The sequence below is a fragment of the Phocoena phocoena genome, chromosome 8, assembly GCF_963924675.1.
Source record: "Phocoena phocoena chromosome 8, mPhoPho1.1, whole genome shotgun sequence".
Classification (NCBI taxonomy): domain Eukaryota; kingdom Metazoa; phylum Chordata; class Mammalia; order Artiodactyla; family Phocoenidae; genus Phocoena; species Phocoena phocoena.
The window spans coordinates 29,989,329-29,996,289 of record NC_089226.1 but is presented as its reverse complement, the minus strand read 5'-3'; positions in this window follow the sequence as shown (position 1 = coordinate 29,996,289).

The following is a 6,961-nucleotide window of genomic DNA, read 5'->3' as shown; positions in this document are numbered from 1 at the left end:
CACGGTGCTGGGAGAAATCCAGAAGGATTGTTTGTGTTTGCAGGGGAAACCATCTTTCTCTTTTACCTAAAGGTGTTAGGGAGAGGACATGACCCTTGCATGCCTAGACAGTCCTTCTCTCTGTCCTGGGTAGCAGGTCAGTGGAACTGAGCAACCACTTCCCACTCCTCACTTCAGGGATGAGGGAGATGCTGTGACTCACTTGGAGCCCTTTCTCTCCTGTGAGTTTTTTCATCGTCTTAACTCTAAGCTAAATAAAAGTCAAGTGAATTAGTCAGGGTTCTCCAGAGAAACAGAGACAACAGCAAATGTATCATATATATATCTCATCCCTCCTCATATATATATGTGGGGGAATTTATTTTAAGAAATATTCTCACACAATTATGGGAGCTGGCAAATTTGAAATCTGTAAGGCAGGTTGGCAAGGCTGGAAATTCAGGTAAGAGTTGATATTGCAGTCTTGGATCTGAAATCTTCATGGTGAACCTGCAGGCTAGAAACTCAGGCAAGATTTCTATGTTGCAATTTTGAGGCAGAATTCCTTTAGGAAACCTAAGTCTTTGCTTTCAGGCCTTCAAATGATTGCATGAGGCCTACCAACACTATAAAGGGTAATCTGCTTTACTTAAAGTCAACTGATTATGAATGTTAATCACATCCACAAATACCTTCACAGCAACATTTACGCTGGTGTTTGACCAAACAGTTGGGCACCATAGCTTAGTGGACACACAAAATAAACAGTTAAAGCAGGGAAGAACAGTGACTAACTTTGCTTGGGATGGTTAAGAAAACTCACAGAATGATGCAGCAGATTTAATCTTTAAGAAGTAGTAGAAGTTTGTTCTGTAAGGAAACAAAGAAAGCAAAATAATTTTGTCAGAAGGAGCCACAACCCCACAGAGACATGACCAAGAGATTGCGCTTCAGCAAGGGGCAATTTCTCAGTGTGGCTGAGCAGTACAGTCCAGGAGGTGGGGGAAAAGGAGACCAGAGAGGCTGTGTGGCACCTCCAATTGTGAACATAGAAGACCATTTTTACCAGTTAGAATTTGTTTCACACACAACTGAAAACCATTTAAAGTCATTAAACATGAGAGCACCATGGGATGATCTAAGTTCTAGAATAATGACTCAAACTCGAATGCATACAAAAATTACTTAATAGTTGATAAAAATGTCAATCTCAGGATGCTCACCTAGATGATACTAGTCTATAGGTACTGTTTGAGGTCTAGCCATTGAACAGAATTTTTTTTTAATGTTTAAATTTATTTTTTTTTACACAGCAGGTTCTTATTAGTCATCAATTTTATACACATCAGTGTATACATGTCAATCCCAGTTGCCCAATTCATCACACCCCCACCCCCAAACCCCCGCTGCTTTCCCCCCTTGGTGTCCATACATTTGTTCTCTACATCTCTGTCTCAATTTGTGCCCTGCAAAACGGTTCATCTGTACCATTTTTCTAGGTTCCACATATATGGGTTCATGCACAATATTTACTTTCCTCTTTCTGACTTACTTCACCCTGCATGAGATTCTCTAGGTCTATCCACATCTCTACAAATGACCCAATTTCATTCCTTTTTATGGCTGAGTAATATTCCATTGTATATATATACCACATCTTTTTTATTCACTCATCTGTCGATGGGCATTTAGGTTGCTTCCATGACCTGGCTATTGTAAACAGTACTGCAATGAACACTGGGGTGCATGTGTGTTTTTGAATTATGGTTTTCACAGGATATATGCCCAGTAGTGGGATTGCTGGATCATATGGTAATTCTATTTTTAGTTTTTTAAGGAACCTCCATACTGTTCTCCATAGTGGTTGTATCCATTTATATTCCTACCAACAGTGCAAGAGGGTTCCATTTTCTCCACACCCTCTCCAGCATTTGTTGTTGTAGATTTTCTGATGATGCCCATTCTAACTGGTGTGAGGTGATACCTCATTGTAGTTTTGATTTGCATTTCTCTAATAATTAGTGATGTCAAACAGCTTTTCATGTGCTTCTTGGCCATCTGTATGTCTTCTTTCGAGAAATGTCCATTTAGATCTTCTGCCCATTTTTTTTATTAGGTTGTTTTTTTTTTTAATATTGAGCCGCATGAGCTGTTTATATATTTTGGAGATTAACCCTTTGTCTGTTGATTCGTTTGCAAATATTTTCTCCCATTCTGAGGGTTGTCTTTTTGTCTTGTTTATGGTTTCCTTTGCTGTGCAAAAGCTTTTAAGTTTCATTAGATCCCATTTGTTTATTTTTGTTTTTATTTCAACTACTCCAGGAGGTGGATCAAAAAAGATCTTACCATGATTTATGTCAGACTGTTCTTCCTATGTTTTTCTCTAAGAGTTTTATAGTGTCCTGTCTTACATTTAGGTCTCTAATCCATTTTGAGTTTATTTTTGTGTGTGGTGTTAGGGAGTGTTCTAATTTCATTCTTTTACATGTAGCTGTCCAGTTTTCCCAGCACCACTTATTGAAGACTGTCTTTTCCATTGTATATCCTTGCCTCCTTTGTCATAAATTAGCTGACCATAGGTGCATGGTTTTATCTCTGGGCTTTCTATCTAGTTCCATTGATCTATGTTTCTGTTTTTGTGCCAGGACCATATTGTCTTGATTACTGTAGCTTTGTAGTATAGTCTGATGTCAGGAAGTCTGATTCTTCCAGAGCCACTTTTTTCCCTCAAGACTGCTTTGGCTATTTGGGGTCTTTTGTGTCTCCATACAAATTTTAAGATTTTTTGTTCTGATAATTTGATAGGGATTGCATTGAATCTGCAGATTGCTTTGAGTAGTATAGTCATTTTCACAATATTGATTCTTCCAATCCAAGAACATGGTATATCTCTCCATCTGTTGGTATCATCTTTAATTTCTTTCATCAGTGTCTTATAGTTTTCTGCATACAGATCTTTTATCTCCCTAAGTAAGTTTATTCCTAGGTATTTTATGCTTCTTGTTGCAATGGTAAATGGGAGTGTTTCTTTAATTTCTCTTTCAGCTTTTTCATCATTAGTGTATAGGAATGCAAGAGATTTCTGTGCATTAATTTTGTATCCTGCAACTTTACCAAATTCATTGATTAGCTCTAATGGTTTTCTGGTGGCATCTTTAGGATTCTCTATGCATAGTATCATGTCATCTGCAAACAGTGACAGTTTTACTTCTTCTTTTCCAATTTGTATTCCTTTTATTTCTTTTTCTTCTCTGATTCCCATGGCTAGGATTTCCAAAACTATGTTGAATAATAGTGGTGAGAGTGAAACTCCTTGTCTGATTCCTGATCTTAGAGGAAATGCTTTCAGTTTTTCACCATTGAGAATGATGTTTGCTGTGGGTTTGTTGTATATGGCCTTTATTATGTTGAGTTAGGTTCCTTCTATGTCCACTTTCTGGAGAGTTTTTATCATAAATTGGTGTTTAACTTTGTCAAAAGCTTTTTCTGCATCTATTGAGATGATCATATGGTTTTTATTCTTCAGTTTGTTAGTATGGTGTATCACATTGATTGAGTTGCATATATTGAAGAATGCTTGCATCCCTGGGATAAATCCCACTTGATCATGGTGTATGATCGTTTTAATGTGTTGTTGGATTCTGTTTGCTAGTATTTTGTTGAGGATTTTTGCATCTATATTCATCAGTGATATTGGTCTGTAATTTTCTTTCTTTCTTTTTTTTTTTTTTGTAGTATCTTTGTCTGGTTTTGGTATCAGGGTGATGGTGGTTTCATAGAATGAGTTTGGGAGTGTTCCTTCCTCCATAATTTTTTGGAGAGTTTGAGAAGTATGGGTGTTAGCTCTTCTCTAAATGTTTGATAGAATTCACCTGTGAAGCCATCTGGTCCTGGACTTTTGTTTGTTGGAAGATTTTTAATCACAGTTTCAATTTCATTACTTGTGATTGGTCTGTTCATATTTTCTATTTCTTCCTGGTTCAGTCTTGGAAGGCTATACCTTTTTAAGAATTTGTCCATTTCTTCCAGGTTGTACATTTTATTGACATAGAGTTGCTTGTAGTAGTCTCTTAGGATGCTTCATATTTCTACGGTGTCTGTTGTAACTTCTCCTTTTTCATTTTTAATTTTATTGATTTGAGTCCTCTCCCTCTTTTTCTTGATGAGTCTGACTAATGGTTTATCAATTTTGTTTATCTTCTCAAAGAACCAGCTTTTAGTTTTATTGATCTTTGCTATTGTTTTCTTTGTTTCTATTTTATTTATTTCTGCTCTGATATTTATGATTTCTTTCCTTCTGCTAACTTTTGGTTTTGTTTGTTCTTCTTTCTCTAGTTCCTTTAGGTGTAAGGTTAGATTCTTTATTTGAGATATTTCTTGTTTCTTGAGGTATGCTTATATAGCTATCAACTTCCCTCTTAGAACTGCTTTTGCTGCATCCCATAGGTTTTGGATTGCTGTGTTTTCATTGTCATTTGTCTCTAGGTATTTCCTAATTCCTCTTTGATTTCTTCAGTGATATCTTGGTTATTTAGTAATGTATTGTTTAGCCTCCATGTGTTTGCGGGGTTTTTGACTTTTTTTCCCTGTAATTGATTTCTAATCTCATAACATTGTGGTCAGAAAAGATTCTTGATATAATTTCAATTTTCTGAAATTTACTAAGGCTTGATTTGTGACCCAAGATTTGATCTATCCTGGAGAATGTTCTGTGCACACTTGAGAAGAAATTTTAATCTGCTGTTTCTGGTTGGAATGTCCTATAAATATCAATTAAATCTATCTGGTCTATTGCATCATTTAAAGCTTCTGTTTCCTTATTTATTTTCATTTTGGATAATCTGTCCCTTAGTGTAAGTGAGGTGTTAAAGTCCCTGACTATTATTGTGTTACTGTCGATTTCCTCTTCTATAGCTGTTAGCAGTTGCCTTATGTATTGAGGTGTGCCTGTGTTGGGTACATATATATTTATAATTGTTATATCTTCTTCTTGGATTGATTCCTTGATCATTATGTAGTGTCCTTCCTTGTCTCTTGTAACATTCTTTATTTTTAAATCTATTTTATCTGATATGAGTATTGCTACTCCAGATTTCTTTTGATTTCCATTTTAATGGAATATCTTTTTCCATCCCCTCACTTTCAGTCTGTATGTGTCCCTAGGTCTGAAGTGGGTCTTTTTCAGACAGCATATATATGGGTCTTGTTTTTGTATCCATTCAGTGAGCCTGTGTCTTTTGGTTGGAGCATTTAATCCATTCATGTTTAAAGTAATTATTGATATGTGTGTTCCTATGACCATTTTCTTAATTGTTTTGGGCTTGGTTTTGTAGGTCCTTTTCTTCTCTTTTGTTTCCTATTTAGAGAAGTTCCTTTAGCATTTGTTGTAGAGCTGGTTTGGTGGTGCTGAATTCTCTTAGCTTTTGCTTGTTTATAAAGCTTTTGATTTCTCCATCAAATCTGAATGAGATCTTTGCTGGGTAGAGTAATCTTGGTTGTAGTTTCTTCCCTTTCATCACTTTAAGTATATCATGCCACTTCCTTTGCTTGCAGAGCTTCTGCTGAGAAATCAGCTGTTAACCTTATGGGAGTTCCCTTGTATGTTATTTGTTGTTTTTCCCTTGCTGCTTTGAATAATTTTTCTTTGTTTTTTATTTTTGCCAATTTGATTACTATGTGTCTCAGAGTGTTTCTCCTTGGGTTTATCCTGTATGGGACTCTTTGTGCTTCCTGGACTTGAGTGGTTATTTCCTTTCCCATGTTAGGGAAATTTTTAAGTATAATCTCTTCAAATATTTTCTCGGGTCCTTTCTCTCTTCTCCTTCTGGGACCCCTATAATGCGAATGTTGTTGTGTTTAATGCTTTCCTAGAGGTCTCTTAGGCTGTCATCATTTCTTTTCATTCTTTTTTCTTTATTCTGTTCAGCGGCAGTGAATTTCACCATTCTGTTTTCCAGATCACTTATCCATTCTTCCGCTTCAGTTATTCTGCTATTGATTCCTTCTAGTATAGTTTTCATTTCAATTATTGTATTGTTCATCTCTATTTGTTTGTTCTTCAATTCTTCTAGGTCTTTGTTAAATATTTCTTGCATGTTCTTGATCTTTGCCTCCATTCTTTTTCCAAATTCCTGGATCATCTTTACTATAATTATTCTGAATTCTTTTTTTGGAAGGTTGCCTATCTCCAATTCATTTAGTTGTTTTTCTGGAGTTTTATCTTGTTCCTCCATCTGGTACATAGCCCTCTGCCTTTTTTTTTTTTTTTTTTTTTTTTTTTTTTGTGGTACACGGGCCTCTCACCATTTTGGCCTCTCCCGTCGCAGAGCACAGGCTCTGGACATGCAGGCTCAGCGGGCATGGCTCACAGGCCTAGCTGCTCCATGGCATGTGCTATCTTCCCGGACTGGGGCACGAACCTGTGTCCCCTGCATTCGCAGGCGGACTCTCAACCACTGCACCACCTTTTCATCTTGTCTATTTTTCTGTGAATGTGGTTTTTGTTCCACAGGCTGCAGGATTGTAGTTCTTCTTGCTTCTGCTGTCTGCCCTCTGGTGGATGAGGCTGCCTAAGAAGCTTGTGCAAGTTTCCTGATGGGAGGGACTGGTGGTGGGTAGAGCTGGCTGTTGCTCAGGTGGGCAGAGCTCAGTAAAACTTTAATCCACTTGTCTGATGATGGGTGGGGCTGAGTCCCCTCCCTGTTGGTTGTTTGGCCTGAGGTGACTCAACACTGCAGCCTGCAGACTGTTTTGTGGGGTTAATGGAAGACTCCGGGAGGGTTCACACCAAGGGGTACTTCTCATAATTTCTGCTACCAGTGTCCTTGTCCCCACAGTGAGCCACAGCCACCCTCTCACCGCCTCTGCAGGAGATCCACCAACACTAGCAGGTAGGTCTGATTCAGTTTCCTATGGGGTCACTGCTCCTTCCCCTGGGTCCTAATGTGCACACTACTTTGTGTGTGCCTTGCAAGAGTGGAGT